General features: G+C 38.4%; 1 protein-coding gene across 4 annotated transcripts in view; it reads right to left on the minus strand.

The window, feature by feature from the left end:
* ZNF521 (zinc finger protein 521) overlaps positions 1–12,207 on the minus strand; it is a 278,827-nt gene that overhangs the window by 146,885 nt on the left and 119,735 nt on the right. The window lies entirely within an intron of this gene.

Here is a 12,207-nt window from a genome sequence, read left to right on the forward strand (position 1 = left end):
ACCCACCTTGCCTTATTGTTATAAGACCATTTTAATCACAGTATAAAATCTTTTACCACAGTGGATTTAGTTTGTTAATATTTTCTTCAAAATTCTTATATGTAAAATCATGAGTAAAATAGTCTAAATTTTTCTTTTACTCTCTTTGTCTTGTTTTAATTGGAGATTAAACGAATTAGAGTGTCCTTTCTTTTTGTATTTTCTGGCACAGCTTTGGAGTTATGTATATGTTCTGGTATTTTCTTTGTGGGAAGGCTTTCAACACTTTATTAAACTCTTTAATGTTTAGGGAATCATTCTACTTTCTTTTTTATCTTGAGCCAGCTTTGGTAACATACTATGCTAAAACTGTTTCCATATAATCAAACTTATCCAGTTATTTGTATAAGACTATTCAAAATATTCACTTATTTTTTTATCTTGTGCATTTTTGTTTTTTTAAATAAAAGTTAAAATTGAGAAATAGCATATATATATATGTATATATATATAATATATATATACATATAAATATATATGTATATATATATATATATATATAATCTTAAGTGTATTGCTTGATGAAATTTTACATACGTATATAACAGTGTAACCACCACATAGATCAAGATGTGAAACATTTCTAGCAACCAAAAAAATCCCTTTTGCCCCTTCCCAGTTCGTACCATTCCGGAGGTAACTATTCTGACTTTGATCATCACAGATTAGTTTTGCCTATTCTCACACTTTAGGTGAGTGGAGTCATGTAGTGGTATGTGTCTGGTTCCTTTTTCTGAACATTGTATATATGAGTCACTAAGATTGTTGTATAGCAGTGGCTCATTCCTCTTCATTGTTGTGTACTATTCCATTGTGTGACTAGAATGATTTCATACCATTACATGAATGTATTTATTCATTTAATTTTGACAGGCATTATGATTGACTGTAACTTGAATCTTATATGCAAAAATATGTTATAAATATTCTTGTTTATAATCTGTGGTAAACATTAGCTCTCGTATCTTTTTTTTTTAATTTTTTTTTTCTTAAGTTTATTTTTGAGACAGAGAGAGACAGAGCATGAACGGGGGAGGGTCAGAAAGAGAGAGACACAGAATCGGAAGCAGGCTCCAGGCTCTGAGCCATCAGCCCAGAGCCCGACGCGGGGCTCGAACTCACGGACTGCAAGATTGTGACCTGAGCTGAAGTCGGACGCTTAACCGACTGAGCCACCCAGGCACCCCGCTCTCATATCTTTTAGATACAGACCTAGGAACAGAATTTATGAGTCACAAAGTAGGCTAGTATTCAACTTTAGTATATACTGCCCAGCAATTTTTTATAGCAATTTTACAAAATTATACTGCCGCTAGTAAAATGAGAGAGTTTCAACTGCTCTCCATTCTTGCAAAATAAGAATTTTTGCATTCATTTTTATTTCAGTCATTGTGGTATGTGTAGTGGCTCTCCGACTATCTTTTAAACTTTTTTTTAACGTTTTATTTTCTTTTTTAAGAGACAGAGAGGGACAGAGCACGAGCAGGGGAGGGGCAGAGAGAGAGGGAAACAGAATCCAAAGCTGAGCCGTCAGCACAGAGCCCGATGCAGGGCTTGAACCCACGTACACGACATCATGACCTGAGCTGAAGTTGGATGTTCAACTGACTGAGCCACCCAGGAGCCCCGTTTCCTACTATCTTTTAAATTTCTGCATATATGATATTATGGCTCCCCTTCATTATTACTATTTAATGTTATTTTTTTAACTTGATTAATTTCACCAGAAGTTCATACATTTTATTAGTCTTTTCATAGAACTAGCTTTTTAGTTCATTGTTAGTTTTCTATTTCATTACTTTTGGTCTTTGCTTTATAATTTTCGTCTCTTCTATTTTTTCATGGGCTTGTTTTGTTGTTCTGGTCTGAATGTCTTAAGTTGGATGTTTAGCTTATTGATATCATGACTTTTTAAATTTTCCAATATGTATACTTACACTGTAACAATTTTTCTTCTAGGTACTGCTTTGTTTCCATCTCCCAGGTTCTGCGGTACAGTTATCTTTCAGTTCTAAGTATTTTTAATTTCTCTTTTTATGCCCCCTTTGTTCCATGTGTGATTTTAATTTTAAAATTTATGGAGGTTTTTAAAAAGACACCTTTTGGGGCGCCTGGGTGGCGCAGTCGGTTAAGCGTCCGACTTCAGCCAGGTCATGATCTCGCGGTCCGGGAGTTCAAGCCCCGTGTCGGGCTCTGGGCTGATGATGGCTCAGAGCCTGGAGTCTGTTTCCGATTCTGTGTCTCCCTCTCTCTCTGCCCCTCCCCCGTTCATGCTCTGTCTCTCTCTGTCCCAAAAATAAATAAACGTTGAAAAAAAAAATTAAAAAAAAATAATAAAAAAATAAATAAATAAAAAGACACCTTTTTCACGTATCATATATTTGTACTGTGGCCAGAGAATGTGATTTTGTGTGAACCTAAGCTTTTAAAGTTTATACTGTTTTTTTAATGTTTTTTAAAAATATTTTTTGAACGTTTATTCAGTTTTGAGAGACAAGAGAGACAGAGTGCAAGCAGGAGAGGGGCTGAGAGAGAGGGAGACACAGAATGTGAAACAGGCTCTAGGCACTGAGCTGTCGGCACAGAGCCCAACGCGGGACTCAAACTCACAAACAGCTAGATCATGACCTGAGCCGAAGTTGGATGCTTAACTGACTAAGCCACCCAGGTGCCCCTATGCTATTTTTTATAGAGGACCTCCTTTATGATAGGCAAAGAGTGAAGGTGAGCAGTCAGTGTACAGGTGTGGCCTGGACAGGGGATGCATGAAATGTTAACAGCAGGAGTGGTTGACACAAAAGGTCTGAAGAATAGAGAAGGTATAGGAGGAGATACAAACAAAGTTTCAGACCAAAATGACTAGGAGAAAGATGGAACATTGTCGAAAATGGGAAAAGAAATTGTGATTCGATTTGGTTAAAGGGCTAGAAGAATGTAGAACTCGTAATGTCAAATGGGTAGCTGAAAATCCAAGATTGGGCCTCAGAATGAGGTTGACATTTGAAATTTGCTATTTTAGTCATCTGTGTGGGGCAATAATTAATAGGAAACAAGTAATAGGAAATGCGGGTGAGGGGAAGAGAAGCGCAGATTAGCCAAATTATGGAAAGAGCCTAAATGTCCATCAACTGACAAATGGATAAAGAAGATGTGGTTTATATATACAATGGAATACTACTTGGCAATAAAAAGAATGAAATCCTGTCATCTGCAGCAATGTGGACAGAACTGGAAGGTATTATGCTGAGTGAAATAAGTCAGTCAGAGAAAGACATATATCATGTATTCACTCATATGTGGATCTTGAGAAACTTAACAGAAGACCATGGGGGGAAGGGAAGGGGGAAAAATAGTTACAAACAGAAAGGGAGGGAGGCAAACCATAAAAGACTCTTAAATACAGAGAACAAACTGAGGGTTGATGGGGGAGTGGGGGTATGGGGGAGAGGGGAAAATGGGTGATGGGCATTGAGGAGGGCACTTGTTGGGATGAGCACTGGGTGTTGTATGTAAGCAATGAACCATGGGAGTCTACCCCAAAAACCAAGAACACACTTCATACACTGTATGTTAGCCAATTTGACAATTTTGATTTTCTTTCATTATTCAAAATCATCTTACATATTTACTAATTTCTATCTCAACACCATTTAAGTCAAAACATAAAATGTTCCTCCTAAATGGAATTTTACCACCGCATACGGTGATTCCACACTCTTTTGGCCTAGTACTCAAAGAACAAATATTATGTACAATTCAAGATTTATGGTTGTATACAAAAACATTCTGACTTCTGAATTCCATATTTGGAACCATATGGAACACATCAGCATAGAAATCCAGAGCTGGAAAGAAGTGAAGAAAATGGAGGGATGGTAGTGGCAGCAAGTTCAATGTATGGAGCAATGATCAATGCAAGGTAAGCATAGGACTGAGGACAAAGCGTGGGCATGAGACAGCTGCTTTCATGTTCCATGCCTTGATATTTATGCCAGGGGTCTTAACTCTCTGTACTAGTACACTATAGATGCCAAACAAACATTGAACACAGCAACAATAAATCTGAAAGCAGCCCAAACTTGGCAAAGCAACTCATTCTATTTCAAGAGCATCTTGAATCTTGCAGATTTATTTGGTTATGTAAATTTTCTGCTCAGTTTTAAAATATTATTGGGGCGCCTGGGTGGCTCAGTCAGTTAAGCGTCTGACTTCCACTCAGGTCATGATCTCAAGGTTCCTGAGTTTGAGCCCCGTGTCAGGCTCTGTGCTGACAGCTGCTTCGGATTCTGTGCCTGCTTCAGATTCTGTGTCTCCCTCTCTCTCTGCCGTCCCCCACTCGCACTCTCTCTCTCTCACTCTCAAAAACAAACATTAAAAAAATGTTTGTAAGTAAAAATGTGGATTGGTTTAACCTTAAAAATGTTGAACAATCTTTAAAATATATATATATATGTAATATATATATGTAAAATATATATATATATTTTAAAAATTGTTTTACATATATATGTATATGTATATAATAATACATATACTATTTACCTAGGGGGCACCTAGGTGGCTCAGTCAGTTGAGCGTCTTACTCTTGATTTCAGCACAGGTCATGATTCCAGGGTCATGGGATCAAGCCCTGTACCGGGCTCTGCACTGAGCGTAGAGCCTACTGAAGATTCTGCCTGTCTTCCTCTGCCCCTCTCCCCTGCTCACTCTCTTTCTTAAAAAAAAAATATTATATATGTGTGTGTGTGTGTGTGTGTACATAAAATTTACTTAGAAAAGCTTACTTAATTTTTGCTCTTTTAACTTAGCAGAACTTAGTATCAGCAATTTAAAATTTTAAATCCAACCTCTTATGGAAATTTTTATTACATAAAACAAAATAAAACAGAACTGTGGAACATGACTGAGTTCTGAATTACCACCATGTACATTGCCATTTTCTGTACAAGAACCATGAAGAAAGAATATTGACTTCAAGGCACTTAGACCTTCATATTGAAGGTGATCTTTGAATTGTTAGAAACCTCAAGTCTTTTAGCTTATTTTAATATTTTTAGATCAAACTTGACTTTAAAGCATGCAAGCACAATTGGGTAAACTTACCTATATCTCTATGTATGAGTTACTAGATATGCATGCATATACATCTAAAGATGGGATAGATATTTTTTTGTTACTTTGAAGTACTTAACTATGTTCATTTATTCAACTGATATTTACTGAGACCTCATGACAAACATGTTGGGTATTCAGAGGTGAGAAAAGGGAAGAAGGAAATAAACAAGTACGCAAATAATAATTTGAAGTGAAAATCCTAAGGAGGATGCTAACTTTGATAAGTTTCTGGGGGAAAGCCCATCTGATAGATGAGAAAGGTGCAGACAGGCTGATCCAGAAGAGTAGCCCAGGTACATAGGCGGCTCAATGTGAAGCCTCGAAAGCAGACCCCTACTCAGGAGGCCAGGAGGCCAGGCACAGTGTGTGAGGAGGCACCCCAGCAAGGAGAGAGCAGCCAGTTACAGCCAGACTATGTGTGGCCTCATAAGCTGGTGAGAGGCTGGGCTTGTATTTGAGGGAAGTGGTAAGTCTCTGAAGAATTTTAAAAGACTCCATAATTTACATGTCTGCCAGATTCCATCCAGCGCAGCAGGAAGGATGGATTGGAAGCGTGCAGAAGACGGAGAGGACTCCATTAGGAAACGACTGCAGTGTCCGGGCGAGGATGCAGCCCAGACCATGAAGATGGCTTCGGACATAGAAACTCATGGATGAGATACTCGTTAAAGGCACAATCGACAGTACTCATTAACAGATTAGATGTGGGGAATGAGGAGAAGGGAAAAAAATCAGGAATAATTCCCATGTTTCTTGCTTGAATAACTGGGTGTAGGGTGGCTCCTTTACTAAAATGATGGAAGTCTGGAAAATAAAATCAGTTTCAGGAGAGAAAATCAAGCGTTTAGGCTGTATTCATGACACTTCAAATATCTAGAAGAGATACAAATGAAAAAGTCAAGCTGTCAGTAGCACACAGTAATCTGGAACTAAGAAGAGGTGCAAGCTATGAATATAAATTTGGGAATTCTTAGCACAGAGATAGTTACAGCCACATGAATAGATGAGATGCTGTTGAGAGAGTAGACAGTGAAGAAAAAGAGGGCCAACAATGAGCCTCAAAGAATCCCTACACTTTTAGAACAGGCACTGGAGGAAAACCTCCAAAGGCCAAAGTTGGAAGAAAACTAGGAGAGGAAATGCCATAAGTCACAGGAGCATGTCGAGAAAGAGCTGTCTACTGGGCCTCATGCCATAAGGATGAAGACAGAAAGGCTCACTTTGGAATCTGGAGACCACTGACCAAGTTGGTGGGACCACGTACAACTTCTTTGGGAAAGCAGGACTTGACTGGAATAGAATGATGAACAGTAGACAGGACCATGTTCACGACGTCTATGATGGAACTTCAACGATGATGGAATGTTTTGAGTCCAAATGGAGTAAAAAAGCACGGATAGTGATCCTAAAATTAACATGCTCAGAAGAGCATACATTTATCCAACACCTTCTAGGTTTCTGTCATTGTACCAGGTGGCTCCTGTATGAAAAAAGCTAGGTGGCCAGCTGTCCTGCCATGTTGCCATGTATGGGAAAAGGCTCTGGGCGAGCCACCAGCCAGACACAGCTCCACAACACCCACCCACAGAGGCATTTGCCTATTGTGGGCCGGGCGCTGTCATGGGTATTAGAAATATGACATTGAGTAAATTCTTGCCCTGAGGAATTCATAGGAAGGGAAACATAAAGAGGTAATTATAAAGCAATGTGACTATTTTTATATATTTAGGATGTATTGTATACACAGAGCATTCAAGGGGAGAAGAGATGTTTGGAGTGGGAAGTCGGGGTCACAGGAAGCCTTCTAGAGTAGTTGATCTCCGAATAGAGGTTAAAGTGGACAGCCTTACAGAAGGTGGAGCACAGTCAGGAGGAAAGAGATTATTTGGGCAGAAGGGATAGGGCAGCCTTAGTGAGACACAGACGCACTGTGTCACCTGTGGGTTAATTAAAGTATTTTCAACTATGGAATAAGGTGTAAGGTAAGAAAAGGAAGGGAAAATTTAGCAGGGGCCGGAACCTGAAGAATCATTCTATGTCACAATAAAAGGATAGTATACTATCCTATGAGGATAAAGGTATAGAGCACTCAAAATATTTCAAATAGGGAGGGACATGCTGCTATTCAGATTTGTGTTTTAGATAGATTGTTCTGGCAGCTTTGTGGAGATGGATTTGAAAATGATAAGACTAAAGTCCAAGGGAACAATTAGGAGGCTGCTTCAGTAGTTTAGTGAAAGATGATCAGAGATTGAATTATAAATGTGGTAAGGGGATGGAGAGGAAGGGATTGATCTAAGAAATATATCTGAGCTGAAACAGAGATCACTTGATGACCAACTGGATGTGGAGAAAAGGGAGACAAGAAAATCAATGGCTCCACAAGTGAAATAGAAAATATAAGAAAAGAAGCAGGTTCGGAGAAATTGTGAGTTCAGTTTTGGTCCCACTGATTTTAAAATGCATGGAAACGTGTGAGTGAATATATCAAGAAGGCAGCTGTGTGTAGGAGTCTGAAAATCACTGGAAAAGGGGTAAGTCCTAGATACCATTTTTAAAATCAGTTTCATTGAGATGTAATTCACATATGAAAATTCACTAATTTTATACCTGGTGAGTATTAATAAATGCATACAGTCATGTAACCACCACCAGAGTCAAGATACAGAATATTTCCATCAGCCCCCGGAAGTTCCCTCCTGCATTTTTGGAGACATCATTTGGAGTCATCCATAAAATGTGATAGCTGGAGCCATGGGAGTGGATGAAGCCACATAGAGCGGGTATGCAGAGTAACAGTAGCAATGGGCCTTAATGTATAGGAGCAGACAGAGTACGGAGAAGGGTACAGATCATTCTGTGAAGGGAACCAGGAGAGAAAACAGAGGTTAGATAAAGAGGAAGTGGCCAACAGTGACAAGTAGAACAGTACACAAACTAGGGTAAGTTCTCTTTAAAAAAAAAAAAAAAAGGCACTGCACTGGTCAATTGGATCAATAGAGACCTTAAAGAGGTCAGCTGCAGTAAAGTGATGGAAGCAGACGATCCCTTGCAGTGGGTGGAGGAAGTGAATGACAAGAGAAAATAAGACAGCAATACAGAGAGGATTTTATGAAAAGAATATGGATGAGACTGTAGCTGGAGGAGAGTCCGGTGGATTTATGAGAAGAAAATCCTGAACCTGGAGTTAGAGAGTCAGGTTCTCAGAGCCCCTTGTTTACCACTTACGAGCTGTGTCATCTTAGATCTCAATTTATCTGGGCCTCACTCGCTGTCTGTAAAAGAAGGCAGCTTAATCAGATAACCTCCATGGTCCCTCTGGTTCTGATTCTGTGGCACTGTGCGAGTATCCAGCAACACAGACACAACTGGGGACCCTTCCAAGAGCAATTTCAATGCACTGGTAGGGGTGGTGTGAGTTGAAATGTGAGTAAATAACCCCGTGAAGAGACGTGCCTACAGAGATCCTGGAGAAATGGAAGCAGGAGGACCCATCTTCTAATGTCATCGTGAGAAAACATTTTGAGGTCCAGATGGGGCAGAACCTGACCAGACAGGATCAGTGTCAATGAACTGCAGAAGAAGAACTAACATTTATTCAACACACAGTAAATGTCAGTAACTCTGTGAGGTGTTTCATGTATGGAAAAATCTAGATGGTCAGCATTTCCCCTGTGTCAGGTTATCTCTACCATTTATGGAATCATTGTAGGTATTGTTGTAGGTTATGCATAAATGTATACCATACTCAATCTTTAAGAGCAAAAGGGAAATGAATAGGTTCCCCCAAATATTTTATTCAAAACAAAGACTCCATAGCAAAATTAGATTGATAATTATAGGATTTTGGCACAAAGAAAACATTTTTCACAAATTCTGAAAGCATTATGCAGAAAAAAACGGGGTTGACATTCAGATCTTTTGTCTTTAATTCCAAATTTCTCCATTACGTGACAGCTACCTGCTATTATTCTTCTTTTAAGTGTCATGTGCCTGTCTTTCATCCATTTCTTAGATCACATGCGTTTATACAATGCTTATCCCTCCCTAGATTATATCTAAATCCCTTTTAAATAGGTAATCTAGTCCCGACCAAAAAAAAACATTCTTTTCAGTCTTGGAAATATTCATTCCAGTGTCTACCAATACCCTTATGTGATCACAAGTCACAGTCCAGAAAAAATTCTAATCTTGCTCTTGACAATATCTGTGTATCCAGGTTTTATTATCTCCCGTGGTCTTCTTTTCTCTTCTGAAGTCTCAATCCTCAGCCAGAAGAAGAGATGAAAATACCACCTATGTCACTAAGTCCTTCATTCCTACCTAGGACATCTAAGTCAATAGACATACATGTCAGACATCTTTTTGTGATAAAATGTATTCCCACATGGCATACCTGTCTTTTGGCAAAGACTTATGTAATAACCTCTCTCTTACCTACATGGTAAAAAATTTACACAACACTCATGCAAAGTCACAGAAGCTTAACTTGACTAACAAAGAATGTGAACAAATTAATTTTTATGACATGACTTTTTCTTGCTGACGCATTATTTGGGGACTTTTTTTCGTAAAATTCCACGTATGAAAGATAATTTTCTATGTCAAGTCCAAATAATATGGCCTACTGTACATTTTTAATTATAGAGGATATCAGAAAGGAAGGGAGCACATGAAACTTTATGACTTTAATAGTATAATGCAGAAAAAATAATAACAATGGATGAAAATGTCAAACAAATTAGTGAACTTTTGAAGCACAAAGGAAATATATATAAATGAATCCTTATATCTGATTGATTAAGGACATTGCTACAAGGTCTCATAAGCCCGGCTTAATAAGGAGGTACCCTTCTAAAAGAGTCACTTTTAACTCGAGGTATCTCAGTGCTTAAAAAACACTATTATAAGAATTACAAGTAAGAAGTACTTTTCAAATATTTTATACATTATTCTATGTAAGTGCAGGATGTAGTTCAACTTTATCATTAAGATTTTAGGTATAATTAAATACTTGACCATCCCTTAATGATAAATTCTCTAAGCAAATAACTCTAACCAAATTAACGTGTAAAGACTATTTATACGTCCTCCCTCATTAAAAAAATTTTCACCTCAAATGGTATTATAATACATAGCAATTTAGGAATATCAGAAAACATAAGCCAGGAACAGATGAGAAGGAACAGGCACATTCCTTTCCACAATCTACTAGAAACAAGAGCCCCATTTTGCTTGATTTTTAACGAACACACCACCACAATCACTCGCATGCACACACACACACACACACACACACACACACACAAATACAGTCATTTTAAATCAATTTTATGCACCATTTAAATCGAACATGAATATACAAACTCCTCTATATGTGCTAAGCATAGCAAAATTTAAAAAGGGGGAGAGGAATAATTTTCTACATAAACGGATTTCTAAAATTCTCATTCATAAGCATTTTAAAAATAAGACCTTTTCGGGACAAGTGGATAAATTTGAATATGGACTTCTTATAGATGATATTATAGATCCACTAGATTTCTTTAACCGATTTAGTTAATTGCCTTAATTAATAATGTTGTGGTTAAATAGGAAGGTGTCCTTATTCTTAGAAAAATAATGATGTCTGAAACTCACTTTCATGTGGTTCAGGTGAATAAAAAGGTTGTAGAGAGAGACAGAGAGAGAATAATGTGACAAAATGTTCATATCCGGTATATCTGTGATACAGATACACAAACACACATGCTTTCACTGTCTTATTCCTTTAGCTTTTCTGTAGGCTTAGACATCTCATGAAATAAAAAGTTGGAAAAAACAATTCATTTCATATGATCCTAACTACCAAGAGAAACTATCTGATCCAACACATGAGCCAGGAGCCATTATCAAAGCTATGTTCTTGCAGCTGTCCTCATCAGTTGGAAAGGACTTCATTTATTTAAATGAGAGAGAGGTGCAGATTTCCTTGGAAGGAAAGAAAGGGAAGCAGCTTCAAAGTTTGGGAGCTTGCCTGTCACGCAGATGCCACATTTCAGGAGGATGGGCTCTGTGTCAGTCTTCCCGGCTCTCCCCTACCAGCTGACTGATGGCTATCTGCAGGGACACGCAGGGGGGCCTCCAAGAGGGTGTGAGTGCAGAGACAAGATAAGGAAAATGCAGTGACCCCAAACTGAAGGGAAATGGATCTCCCTGGGGTCTGCATTTGGATGGATCTCCAGATAGGGGCAGGTAGGGAAGTGGAAAAGAACTCTTGGAGACCAGGTGATAAAGCATAAAGAAATTATAATAAAATGAACCATCCTCTGCTCAGCTTCAAGGACTGATGACTTCTAAAACTACTTCATTGTAAATGAACTTATTTTTCATACTCGTTATGGCAAAGAAGGCATGAAACCACTCTTAAACTAAGAAAAAAAATCCACTTTAATTGTGAAACCCAAAACCAGACAGCGAAGACTCGGGGATATTTAAGGGGATGCCTTTTAAAGGAACGTTGGGCACGTGACGCTTAATAAATGTAGCGGCTTTTACAAAACCCTGTTGTGAGAAAATATTTTGCTCACTACCCAGAAGACAAAGAGAAACAGTGAGTGTTGACAACATGGTATTATAAAGCCGCCCCTACCCAATTTGTTATCCACAAATATATATATTCTTTTTAATTTACTCTAAGCCAGCATGTTGGCCCATTGCATCTTACTTTTATGTCATTATCTCTCCGCCATACACACAAGTCATAGCTGGGGATTTCAACTCGCGGTAAAGCTATGCTGAGATTCCAGATCTCAGTGGTGCTGGCAAGAGTGCTGATCTCTTCAGTCATAGAGAAGACAATATCCTAGGGAGACTGGAATTAGTCCTATTTTGCACCATTCAAGCCAAAATGCTGCTTATCAAGAAGCAAGTAATTGCTGGCTAATGGCTATGGGGGGAAAAACACCACTGCATTTCAATCTACGCATCTCTCGACACATGACAATAAATAAGGCTGCAGAAAGGGTAAACATGAAGTGGCAACAGTTTCTTGAGGAGGTTAAATAGCAAACA

The sequence above is a fragment of the Felis catus genome, chromosome D3, assembly GCF_018350175.1.
Source record: "Felis catus isolate Fca126 chromosome D3, F.catus_Fca126_mat1.0, whole genome shotgun sequence".
Lineage (NCBI taxonomy): Eukaryota > Metazoa > Chordata > Mammalia > Carnivora > Felidae > Felis > Felis catus.